Genomic DNA, 12,271 nt, shown 5'->3' with positions numbered 1-12,271 from the left:
GTGTGGTATTGAACATGAACTTGTGTCCAGGTCAGACCCTAGTGACAAGCCGACATCCAGGCAGCTATGCCCAGGAGAAACCGTTTTTCCTTGGTTACCTGAGACAGCTCCAAGGGGTCACATGCTTATCAAGACACAGAGGCCTTGGCAGCCGATGTCCTTAAGTTCATGGATTTAAGTCATGACTCCTGTACTAACTAGTTTTCTGTCCTAAGAAAGTCTTTTTTAATATTTTTATTGAGATATAATTCACATAATGTAAAATTCTTTTTTTTTTTTTTTTTTTTAAAGATTTTATTGGGCAAGGGGAACAGGACTTTATAGCGGAACAGTGTGTGCTTCCAGGACTTTTTTCCAAGTCAACTTGTTGTCCTTTCAATCTTGGTTGTGGAGGGCGCAGCTCAGCTCCAGGTCCAGTTGCCGTTGCTAGTTGCAGGGGGCACAGCCCACCATCCCTTGCGGGAGTCAAACCGGCAACCTTGTGGACGTGCTCCAACCAACTGAGCCACCCAGGAGGCAGCTCAGCTCAAGGTGCCATGTTCAATCTTAGTTGCAGGGGACGGAGCCCACCGTCCCTTGTGGGACTCGAGGAGTTGAACCAGCAACCTTGTGGTTGAGAGCCCACTGGCCCATGTGGGAATCCAACCGGCAGCCTTCGGAGTTAGGAGCATGGAGCTCTAACCACCTGAGCCACCGGGCCTGCCCTATAAAATTTTTTATGTACCCTCTTAAAGCATAGAACTCAGTAGTCTGAGGTGCATTCAAAAAGTTGCACAAACATCACCATTACCTAATTCCACAATATTCTCATTGTCCAAAAAGGAATCTCATACTCATTAGTAATCATTCCCCTTGCTCCTGCCTCCAGCCCCTCTACCACTAATCCACTTTCTGTCTCGATGGATTCACTTATTCTATACATTTCATATAAATGGATTCACACAACATGGGACCATTTCTTGTTTCTTTCACTTACCATAATATTTTCAAGATTCATCCATGTTACATCGTGGATCACTACTTCACTCCTTTTTCTAGCCAAATAATATTCAACCGTGTGAATATACCACATTTTGTTTGTCCTTTCGTCAGTTGGTGGACATTTTCTACTTTTTGGCTAATGTGAATAATGCTGCTATGATCATTCATACAGAAGCTTTTTTGTAGACATATGTTTTCCGTTCTCTTCGCTATATAACTAAGAGTGGAATTGCTAGGTCACATGATAATTCTATGTTTAACTTTTTGAGGAATTTTCCCTTTGTTTTCCAAAATGGTTATACCATTTTATATTTCACCAGCAATATGAGGGTTCCAATGTATTCACATCCTTTCCAATGCTTGTGATTTTCTGTCTTTTATTATAGCCACCCTAGTGGATGTGAAGTGAATATCTCATTGTGGCTTTGATTTACATTTTCCTAATGACTAATGATATTGAGCCTATTTTCATGTGCTTATTGGCCATTTACAGATCTTTTTTTGAGAAATGTCTATTCAAATCCTTTGTCCATTTTTTTAAAAAGTAGCTGTTTGTCTATTTATCTTTGAGTTGTAAGAACTCTATATATTCTGGATACTAGACTATACATAGACCAGATATATAGTTTGAAATTACTTCCCCTATTCTGTGGGTTGTCTTTACTTTGTTGATAGTGTCCTTTGAAGCACAAAACTTCTTAATTTTTTTTTAATTAAAGTTTATTGGGGTGACAATGTTAGTAAAGTTACATAGATTTCATGTGTACAATTCTGTAATACATCATCTATAAATCCCGTTGTGTGCTCACCACCCAGAGTCAGTTCTCCTTCCATCACCACATATTTGATAAAACTTTTTAATTTTGATGAAGTCCAATTTATTTTTTCTTTGGTTGCTTGTGCTTTGGGTGTTATAGCTAAGAAAACATTGCCTAATCCAAGGCCATGAAGATTTATGTTTACATTTTCTTCTACAAGTTTTTTAAATCATTTTAGTTCTTACATTTAGCTCTTTGATCCATTTTGAGTTAATTTTTGTATGAGGTAGTGATATAACTTTACTCTTTTATTAATACATGTAGATATCCAGTTTTCTGAGCACTGCTTGTTGAAAAGACAATTCTTTCCCAATTGAATTGTCTTGGCATTTGTCAAAAATTAATTGACCACAAATGCATGAGTTTAGTTCTGGACTATCAATTCTATTCCAATGACCTATATGACTCTCCTTATGCTACTATCACATAGTTGATTACTGTAGCTTTCTAGTAAGTTTCAAAATTGGATAGTATGAGTTCTCCAACTTTGTTCTTTTTTTTTAAGATTATTTTTGTTGTTCTAAGTCTCTTGCATTTCCATATGAATTTTAGGATCAGCTTGTCATTTTTGCAAAAGAGCAAGCTAGGATTTGGGTAGGGTAGCATTGATGCTATAGATCACTTTGTAGAGTATTGCCAGCTAACAATATGAAGTCTTTCAATCCATCAACATAGGATGTGTTTCTATTTAGTTAGGTCTTTTTTAATTTCTTTCAGCAATGTTTTGTATTTTTCCGTGTATACGACACACTTTTTTGTTAAATTTATTCCTAAGTATTTAAGTCATTTTGATGTTATGGTATATGAAATTATTTTCTTACTGCATTTTCAGATTGTTCATTGCTCATGCACAGAAACACAGTTGAGTTCTGTATGTTAATCTTGTTTCCTGCAAGTTTGCTGAACTTGCTTACAGTTCTAATTGGGCAAACTAAAACACTACAAAGTTCACTCTTCTTACTAAGATTCAGCCACTTTTCTTAAATATATTCCTCTAATTGCTGCAAGTCTTTGGTAAATTTTCAGTTTTGAAAAAGTTGATTCTCAGTTTTTTGCCAGTATTCTCATTGCTTTTCAGAGGTCCCTACTCCACCATTTTCATATACGTTACTCCCTCTTAAGGACGTTTCTTATACCACCTTTTCCTTAACTGTATTGTTATCTTTCCATAGTTCCTTGGAGAGGATTAATAAGATGATTGAGCACCTAACACCACCTGACACTAGTAGATACTTAGAGAAAGGGGAAGTGGCAGTGAATGTGCAGTGGCTGCCTAGCTCACTCATGAAAGAAGGCACAACAGTGCAATCATGGAATCAGTGAACTTATACACAAATTGCCCTCCAGCTAGCCCCAGCCTGGGCTTACATCCAATTCCTCACACACCAAACCCTCCCTTTCATTCCTGTCTCCCTGTCAAAGCTTACTTTTCCCAAGCTGTGCTGCCTCCGCGTCCGTTCTCTGCTACATGGGAACGTGCTAATTACTAATATGTCAACTCTCCAGGTAACTGAGGGTCTGAACCCAGTTGTGCTCACAGGTCTGAGTGAGGGTCACTAAGCCTAAAGGCAGCCACAGCCACACCAGGCCTCGGCAGACTTGGGGGAGGCAGCAAAACCTGCTCCTCTCAAACCACACTCGCTCCCTCCATCGCCCTTCACTGCAGGCCAGCCCAGGCTAGGACTTCCGTGGTTTATAAATGAGTCTAGGAAAACTAAAACCGGAGTCTCCATGGTCTGTGGTATCAACCAGAGGGTGCAACCGATTATTCACAACAAACCTCCACCCGCGCAGCGTCTTTCCCAGCTACACCGGCCTCCATGCAGACTCACGTCATCTCAGCCTCACTGCATTCCTGAGGTTCACATACTCCAGCTGGACGCCCCAGCCCCTCGAGGACGTGGTGTTGTCCCAGCCCCCTCTCCCAGGGCTCCGCCCATGCCCCACTCAGCCGTAACTCTTGACCGACTTCATATCGCTGTCCCCTCTGCTAGCAAGGCCCTCCCATCCATCCCCCCTCTGCTCACCGCGCAATCCTCCAGGGACTAACTCACATGAATTCCTCAAGAATCTTCTTTGCTTTTGCTTTGCCTCCTAAATTTACTCACCCATTCAACAAACGTTTGCTGAGCACCTGCTATGTTTCAGACACTGGGCGGGGGATGCAACAAGGAACTTGGTCTTAGGGAATGTACATTCTAGAGCTAAGAGCCAAAAACAAACAGAAAATATGTAGGCAGTGACAAGCTCTGAGAATAAAAATGAAAGGGGGTGAGTGTTCGGTTGGGGACACTATTTTAAATAACGTGCGCAGGAAAACGTCTCTGATAAGACAACAATTGAGCAGAAACCTGACCAAAGTAAGGTCGTGGGCTGCACAAATGTCAAGAAGAAAAGAAGTCTAGCCAGAGGGAACAGCATGTGCAAAGGCCCTGAGCTGACAGCAGGTTTGCCAATCGTAAAGGACAGCAAGGAGGCCAATGTGACTGGATTTGAGCCAACAAGGGGGAGAACGTCAGATGATGAGGCCCGAGAGAGAGCAGACCCAGGCCAGGTGGGGCTTTATAGAGCACGGTAAGAACTTTGGGTTTCATATGATGTACGTTTGGAAGCTAATGGAGGGTTCTAAGCAGAAGAGACACATACTCCAAATTGTATTTTGAAAGAATCTCTTGGGCTGCCATAGTGAGAACAGACTGTGAAGGGCCAAAGATGGAAGTAGAGAGACCAGTTAGAAGATTGTCACAATTATTGAAACATGGTAAGATGGTGCCAGGGACCAGGATGGTAAAAAGTGGTCAGAATCGATATATATTCTGAAGGTGGAGCCAGCAGGATTTGCTGATGGATTCATGTGGAATGTGAGAGAAAGATAGGAATCAAAGATGACTCGAAGGGGGCCGGCCCGGTAGCTCAGGTGGTTGGAGCTCCGTGCTGAAGGCTGCCGGTTGGATTCCCACATGGGCCAGTGGGCTTGCAACCACAAGATTGCTGGTTCAACTCCTCGAGTCCCACAAGGGATGGTGGGCTCCGGCCCCTGCAACTAAGATTGAGCTGAGCTGCTGCTGAGCTCCCGGATGGCTCGGTTGGTTGGAGCGCGTCCTCTCAACCACAAGTTGCCGGTTTGACTCCCGCAAGGGATGGTGGGCTGTGCTCCCTGCAACTAGCAATGGCAACTGGACCTGGAGCTGAGCTGCGCCCTCCACAACTAAGACTGAAAGGACAACAACTTGATTTGGAAAAAAGTTGACTTGGAAAAAAGTCCTGGAAGTACACACTGTTCCCCAATAAAGTCCTGTTCCCTTTCCCCAATAAAATCTTAAAAAAAAAAAAAATGACGCGGAGGATTTTGGCCTACAAAACTGAAGACTTATGGTTGCCACTTACAGAGATGGGGAAGCCAAGCAGATAAAGTAGAAGTTCCGGTGAAGCTTGACCCCCCCCCCCACCTTCAGCCTTCAAGGCCATCTCCTCCATCCCACCTGCAAGTTTCACCCTTGGCACTCCGTGGTTGTGGGCTACAGGCGCCTTGGACATCCCCAACTAAGATCCTGGTTCCTCGAGTCACATCGTCTGAATATCCTGAGAACTAGCAGAACTTGTCCAGTTCCCCGTGGCTGACACGAGACACTGTCCTAGACCCCACGTGAGCAGACCCCGAGCTGAGGCACCGACAAGTTCAAGCAGGGCTGGCACGGCAGGAGGAACCGGCCTCAGAGCTGCAGTTCTCCACCTTGTCTGCACGATGGCTTCACATGGTTCTTATCCAGGCCAATTCAGCATAACATCTGGGGTGGGAGCCAGGCATCCATGTTTTTTAGTTTCCCAGCCAATCCCAACACTGGGTCAAGGTCAAGAGCCATGACCTTGGATCAACAGGTGCTTCTTCAGTGCCTCCTGCTGTTTGCTGATTCCAGCTGTGCTTAGCAAGGGGTGAGGCACTGTGGGGGCACAAACACCCCTATCCTTAAAAGTGAGGGGAGCCAGACAGGGCTGTAGAGCATTCTTCTGCTTAGAACTGAAACCAAACCAAACTCTCCAAGAAAGCATTATAAGACCACCCGACCTCTCTCCACACCTCTACCCCCAATCCTGTTTTGAAGGTGAGCATATTTCAAAGAATTTTTTTTAATGCAGTCTGGCCCAATTCTGTCCAGGAATGGGTCCGTCCCAGCCAGCCCACCGGTGTGTGGAATGTGGCAGAGGTAAGAGTGCTCAGGGCTAAAGCCCCAGGTCGGGTGTTCGTTTCCCACCTGGGCACTAGGACAGACGCGGTTGGTGGCTAGGAACCAGAGGAAAGTGATAGAATGGAGGGTCCCCGAGGCATATTAACTTGGAAACAGGTCAAATTTCAATTCCAGAGCCAGGTGCCAGAGCGACCTGCTCCGTTTGTGAATGCCCCTAGTCAGCCATTCCCCGGCCGGCTGGCCAGCAGACAGACGAGCCATTCATTGCACAGAAGTTCTGCTCGAGGCCTGCGGGTGGCTGGGACCCCTTCCCGGCTCCCCAGATACTTCTGTGGACAGAGCCTAAATAACTTGATTAAGATAAGATGAAATGAGAAACATTTGCTCCTTGAAAATTACTAACATCTGTCCTGGCTCTTTGTAACTCAGGAAAGGGAACCCCCAAGGAGTCTGGGTGTGGGAGAGGAGGCTGCTCCTTCTACACCCCCTCCCCCTGCCCACAGCAGTCCGAGGGCACTGTGACACCGGGACTGAGGGGAGAGGTGGACCTGGACGCGAAGCTTGACTCCCATAACTGCCCACGAGCCCTCACAGCGGTGGTTTGACCTCGCTCGGCTTCATTTTCCTCACAGGCTTGTGGGGAGGCATGAGCAGACGCTGTGAGCAGATGCTGACACGTGAAGGTGTTCCATTATCTTAGGTCTCCCTCCAGGTTCCCCTCACTTGCCCGCTGGCCCCATTATTGGACACACTCCGTTAAAGCTGAGTCAGGCTCTCATTCCCACGCCTCCAAGACCTTTCTGTGGGTGCAGAAGGAGAATAAAAGGACCGTGTTATAGACTGAATGTTTGTGTCTTTCCTCCCCGCCAAATTCATATATTGAAATCCTGTCCCGAATGTGATAGTATTTGAAGGTAGGGCCTTTGGGAGGTGATTAGTGCCCTCATAAAAGAGACCTCACGTGAGGACACTGCAAGAACGTGGCCGTTGATGAACCAGAAAGCAGGTTCTCACCAGACAACGAATCTTCCAGCCCCTTGATCTTACACTTCCCAGCCTCCACAGTGAGAAATCAGTGTTTGTTTATCAGCCACCCAGTGTATGGCATTTTTGTCATAGTCGCCAGAACTGACTAAGACAGACCTGTCCCACCACTTGGGACAGGTCAGCCTTCAGAGTCCAAGTGAGTAAAAGACTTTCCAGAACAGTGCACAGTGAGATGGTTGATTGGTTGACCCAGGACCAGTCCCTGAGAGCGATCCTGTGATGTTATTTCATAGATGATGACGTATGATGACGTGAGGTCTGGAGAAGCATCTGAAGATATTATAACCACCCCATTGCCTGTCCAAGTCAATGACAAGATGGGGAAGGAGCAAGGGACACTGTTCTGGGATTTCTACCATCTACAAGGTGACATTACTTAATATGACTGCAGCTCTCTCCTCTTTCCAAGCAGATTCCAAATAGGGTCCCTGTCATGGATTAAAAATGGCCATAATTCTTTGTCGTGCTCTCAGCAAGAGGTGGAGTTTATTTCCCTGCCCCTGAGCCTGAGCTGGCCCAAGACTGCTTAACCATTGGAAGGTGGTAAAGGTGATGTACGGTCAGCCCCAAGCTAAACCCTGAGGGGCTTTTGTGTGTCACTTTTGGAAGTCCTGAGCCTCCATTTAGAAAGTCCAGCTCCTCTGTGAGAAAGTCCACATGGAGACAACACACAGAGAAGCCACATGGAAAGTGGACGTCTTGAGATGACGTGGAGTGACACCAAGTGACTCCAGCCTCACGGTCATCTGACTGCAACTGCGTGTCAGACGCCAGGTGAGGCCAGGACAAGAGCTGCCCAGCTGAGCCTACCTAGGCAACCCACAGAACCATGGGATGCAGTTAAGTGCTTGCTGTTCTAAGCCAGTGAGCTCAGGCGTGGTCTGTTATGCAGCAGTAGATAATGGAGAAAGTCCCCGGCTGTCCTTAGGCAGTCTTCTGCTGCCCCAGCTAAGACACAGGCCCAACAATTAGAACCCCCACCTCCTCTCCCCAGGCGGGGCCTCATGTGGGGCTCTGTGGAGAGGCAACGCTTCTTCAGTTCACCTCAGACATGTTGTGTGTCACACAATGTGTCTGTGCAGAGGACACGGGGATGGGACAGACACAACGTTGGGCCTCAAGAACCCGAATCTGGTTACTGCAGACAGGTTTAAACACAAACAAGGCCTCTACTTCCCTTTTGCCCCTTTCCACTTGCCTGGACTCTCCTTTACATTCAGACCCTCACAGTCACAATCACTCGGTCCCCGTCATCCCTGGCCCAGCGCCCATCTCCAGGTCGCCCAGGCCTGGATGTGGACTCGGCCTCCTCAGGTCTCTCCCCAGCGCCCCGCTTCAGGGCCGCTCTGAGGGGTGTGACAGGAGCCTCATCGTCACCAGCCCATCCTGACAGACCCGTCCTCCATCCTCTCCGACTCCACTGCCCTGAGGCCACTGCCTCCCAACCCACCCGCCTGACAGGAGCCCAACCTTCCAGATAAACAGGAGGATATTCAAAACTCTCATTCCAAACCTGGGCCTGTCCTCAGAAATGAAATCTAATAGCATCTCCAAAGGAGAACGGGAAGGTCCTTTGACTCGACTTGGCACCTACCCCTACCCCACGCCCTGCCCTGCCTTGAGGGCCAAGGTGGCTTACAGATATTTTATGGAAATTTTCAAGCATACGAAAAACACATACTAAACTCCCATGGACCATCACCCAAGGTTCACGGAAAATCTTGTTTTCTATCATTTCACCCGCTCTCCCCCAACACCCACCCTCCTGATTATTCTGAAGCAAATCCCAAACATCATATCATTTCATCTCTAAATATTTCAGCACGTATCTCTAGAAGTAAGAACTATCCTTTCCGACCACAATACCATAGTTCATAGGTTTTGAGAAATCTAATCTGGGCCGAGCCCTGAGCAGGAATGCCTCTCCACAGGTAAGGCCCACCTGTGGAATGTGGCAGAGATGAGAGAGCATCGGCTGGCCCTGGGGTGTTAGTTCCCCAGTTCTGGGTGCTAGACAGAACATGACAGGGCCACGAGCCAGAGGACAGTGAGAGAACCACGAACAAACAGGAAGGAGATTCCCAAAGCCAACTGGACTTGGAAGTAGCCATGCTGCTACTCTGTACAGCCACTCCCGCTCTTGTCATCTCCTATGTCCCATGGCCCTGACGTCCCTGGGTGGCCTCAGAGCTGCGGACAACCTGAAGGCAAAAATGGGTCTACTCACTCATTGTCATCCCAAGAATTCCAGTGACTAGCCAACCATGACAAGGGTCACACCCCACTGCCTCAGCCCCCATTTCTGCCCACTTTGGCGTTACCCAGAATGCCCGGCTCAGGAGCCCCGCGGGACTCCCGTCTTCTCCATAAAGCTGAAAAATGGGCCAGAACAGGGGAAAGACGTGTGGAAGATTAAAGGCTGTTTCCAGTACGTAGCATTTTGAAAATTATGTAGCTTGTGAATTCCTAAAAAAGAGTAACTGTGCTTCGTGCCTCTTTGTGTTGCTCATAGTTTCTATACCAGACGTTCTCAACCTCAGCACTACCGAATTTTAAACCAGATAATTCTTGGTTGCAAGGGTCTAGTCTGAGCATCACAGAACGTGTAGCAGCATCCCTAGCCGCTGTCCCCTGGATGCCAGTAGCAGCCTTTCTCCTCCAAGTTGTGACAACCAAAAATGTCTGCAGACATTGCCAAATGTCCCCTGGGAAACAAAACTACTGTTGGGTTGACAGCCACTGGTCTATAGCGTAGTAGGTGCTCATTTTGTTTATTTGCGTCTTATATGTGTTCCTTTCATTTGTGTTAAATCCCTTCTAAAAAAGATATTGGCATGAATGACGGGGGAAATTCACTTTAGGAGCCTCAGATTTGTCTGCTTTAAAGGGTTTGATCAAACGTGGCAGCAGCTTTACAATCAGAATCGTTATTGACTCCAAATACATAAACTATATTTAAATGCGAGCAGCCCAAGAGAATAAACACCAAGCCATTACAGCAACTAAGTGTGGTGTGGCAAGTGACTGGATTCTGTGTGCATTTCTTCCCTCGCTTTTAATTTTTATTTTCACAATTAAAAAAACAACAAGAGACTGTCTCTGGGGTTTGGGGACAGGAATCAGTGTACAGATGGTGACACTTGTAGTGGCCTTGGCCCTGACTAGAGGTTCCAGTCACCTTTTATCCCATTCTCTCTCTCTCTCTCTCTGTCTCTCTCTCTGTCTCTCTCTCTCTCTCTCTCTGTCTCTCTCTCTCTCTGTGTCTCTCTCTCTCTGTCTCTCTCTCTCTGTGTCTCTGTCTCTCTCTCTCTGTCTCTGTCTCTCTGTCTGTCTCTGTCTGTCTCTGTCTCTCTCTCTCTCTCTCTCTCTCTCTCTCTCTCTCTCTCTCTCTCTCTCTCTCCCTAGAAGGGGCAAATCTCTCCTCAGGATGTCCACATCGCAGCAAAAACTATAACATCTGTGGAGCGATTTCTATCCGACTGAATATTTCACATTTCCTGGAGCTACCAGTCTCGCATTTGCCCACTTCCGTTGATGGTTTCAGTTGATTGCCATTTCACTCCGCTCTACAGTCGGAAAGTTACAATGTCTCACTTGACACACCCCCCAGACATTGGCGCCCAGAGAGTGTCCCCAGGTTAATGATCACTGGGCCAGAGGCAGGCCGGCCTGGGCGGCTATGGAAATGCTCACAGTGCTGCCCCAGACACTCGGCAGTTGGTTCCCCTGCACATGTTTCCCGAGTCTCAAGAGCCTCGTGACCGAGAGGTACCGCTTGCTCAGCTATTTTGGGGTGGGCTCCCATTTGCAGGCAGCTATGCCAGCAACCCTGGGTCCCTGTCAAAATAAAGCCCCAGATGCCACCAAGGCCCTGTGAGAAGCCTCTTAATTTGAAAATTTTTCTCAGGAAAATCTGATCTGAGGAACCTGCTGGGGAAAAAGTTATTTCCCAAAGAAGTGAGAGTGAGCGGGAAGGCAAAGAGCAGGAGGCACCAGGGCTCCTGGGGGAGGCCTCTTCCACACCCTGGAAGCCACAGAGCCTGCTAGGGCTCAGGTGTTGCAGCCCCTCGAGTCCCCAGCTACAGTGCAAGGGTGTCTTTATAAAGGAGCTGTCCCTTTAGAAAGCAGAGAGCAGGCCATGATGCAATGAACTGAGAACAGGCCTGTCTGAGTAAGGGAAGATGAATGTCGGTGCCCCGAGGGGTGCAGGGAGGCTGGGACGGGGTGCGGGTCAGCTTTGAGGCTAAACTGTCTCCCACATCCACACCCGAGTCAAGGCTCTCTCCGTCTGGGGCCCAGGGCTGCCACATTGGAGGTGAGAATGGCTTTCTCCAGCGGCACATCCCAACTGCTCCCACCCTGTCAGCCTCTCTGCTGTGAGGTTTCGCTCAAATCCTGCCCCGGAAGGGAGAAGACAAGACTCCCATGAGAGACCGAGCCAGAGCAGGAGTCTCCTTAAGAGGGAAGATGGAAATGTTAATCTTTTCTGCTTCCTGAGCAGGGCAGTGACAACGAAGGCTGTTCTGAAGGACGGGAACTCTGGGCGCACACTGGGCTCTGGGGACATGTTGTGCCTTTGACCGGGATGCACAGGCCAGAGGATTAGGAAGCACTGACCTCAGCACAGGGGAGGCTTTCGCACAGCTATCCCAGGGATCAGCACCTCGCTCCGTCTCCCAGCCAGGCTGGGAGCTGTCCCCTCCCATGGTGGGAAACTGGCCGGGCCTTGGGGGACCGCCCCAGGCTGCCCGATAAACACCGCTTGCTGGGTCCAGCTCATTCCACAGCCACCACGGAGGCCCCAGGGACTTGAACAGAAGCCCGTGTCTGCCAACAGAGGGGACTTTGTTTCCTGGACTGGGCTACACTTTTTTCTCCTCTCCCTGCCTGGGGGGACAGGGCTGCTGAGGAGAGTTTATGTTATTGTTATTTCCAGCTTGGCAGAAATGTAAATGTGAGAGTTCACGGTGATGGAAAGTAGATGGCATTTTCTCTGTGGACCGCTGGCAGCCACCACCCACTGCTCAGATCCAGGCGGGCAGCTCCCCTCCAAGGGCCTGAGGGGCTGGGAAGGTGGTGCACCCAGTTCTCTGCCCTCTGGGGAGAACTGGGAGCCCCCACACTGAGCACTGGCAGAAACGCACAGAGGTGAGAACTGAGGAGCTGCACGTGTAGGTGGTACCACCTGGCTTTGGAAGCACCTGGAGACCTTTGCTACAGCAACACCTGAGCTGCCCC

This window comes from Rhinolophus sinicus, chromosome 16 (assembly GCF_057876585.1).
Source record: "Rhinolophus sinicus isolate RSI-liver-muscle chromosome 16, RSI-T2T, whole genome shotgun sequence".
Classification (NCBI taxonomy): domain Eukaryota; kingdom Metazoa; phylum Chordata; class Mammalia; order Chiroptera; family Rhinolophidae; genus Rhinolophus; species Rhinolophus sinicus.
This window is presented reverse-complemented; position numbering follows the sequence as displayed.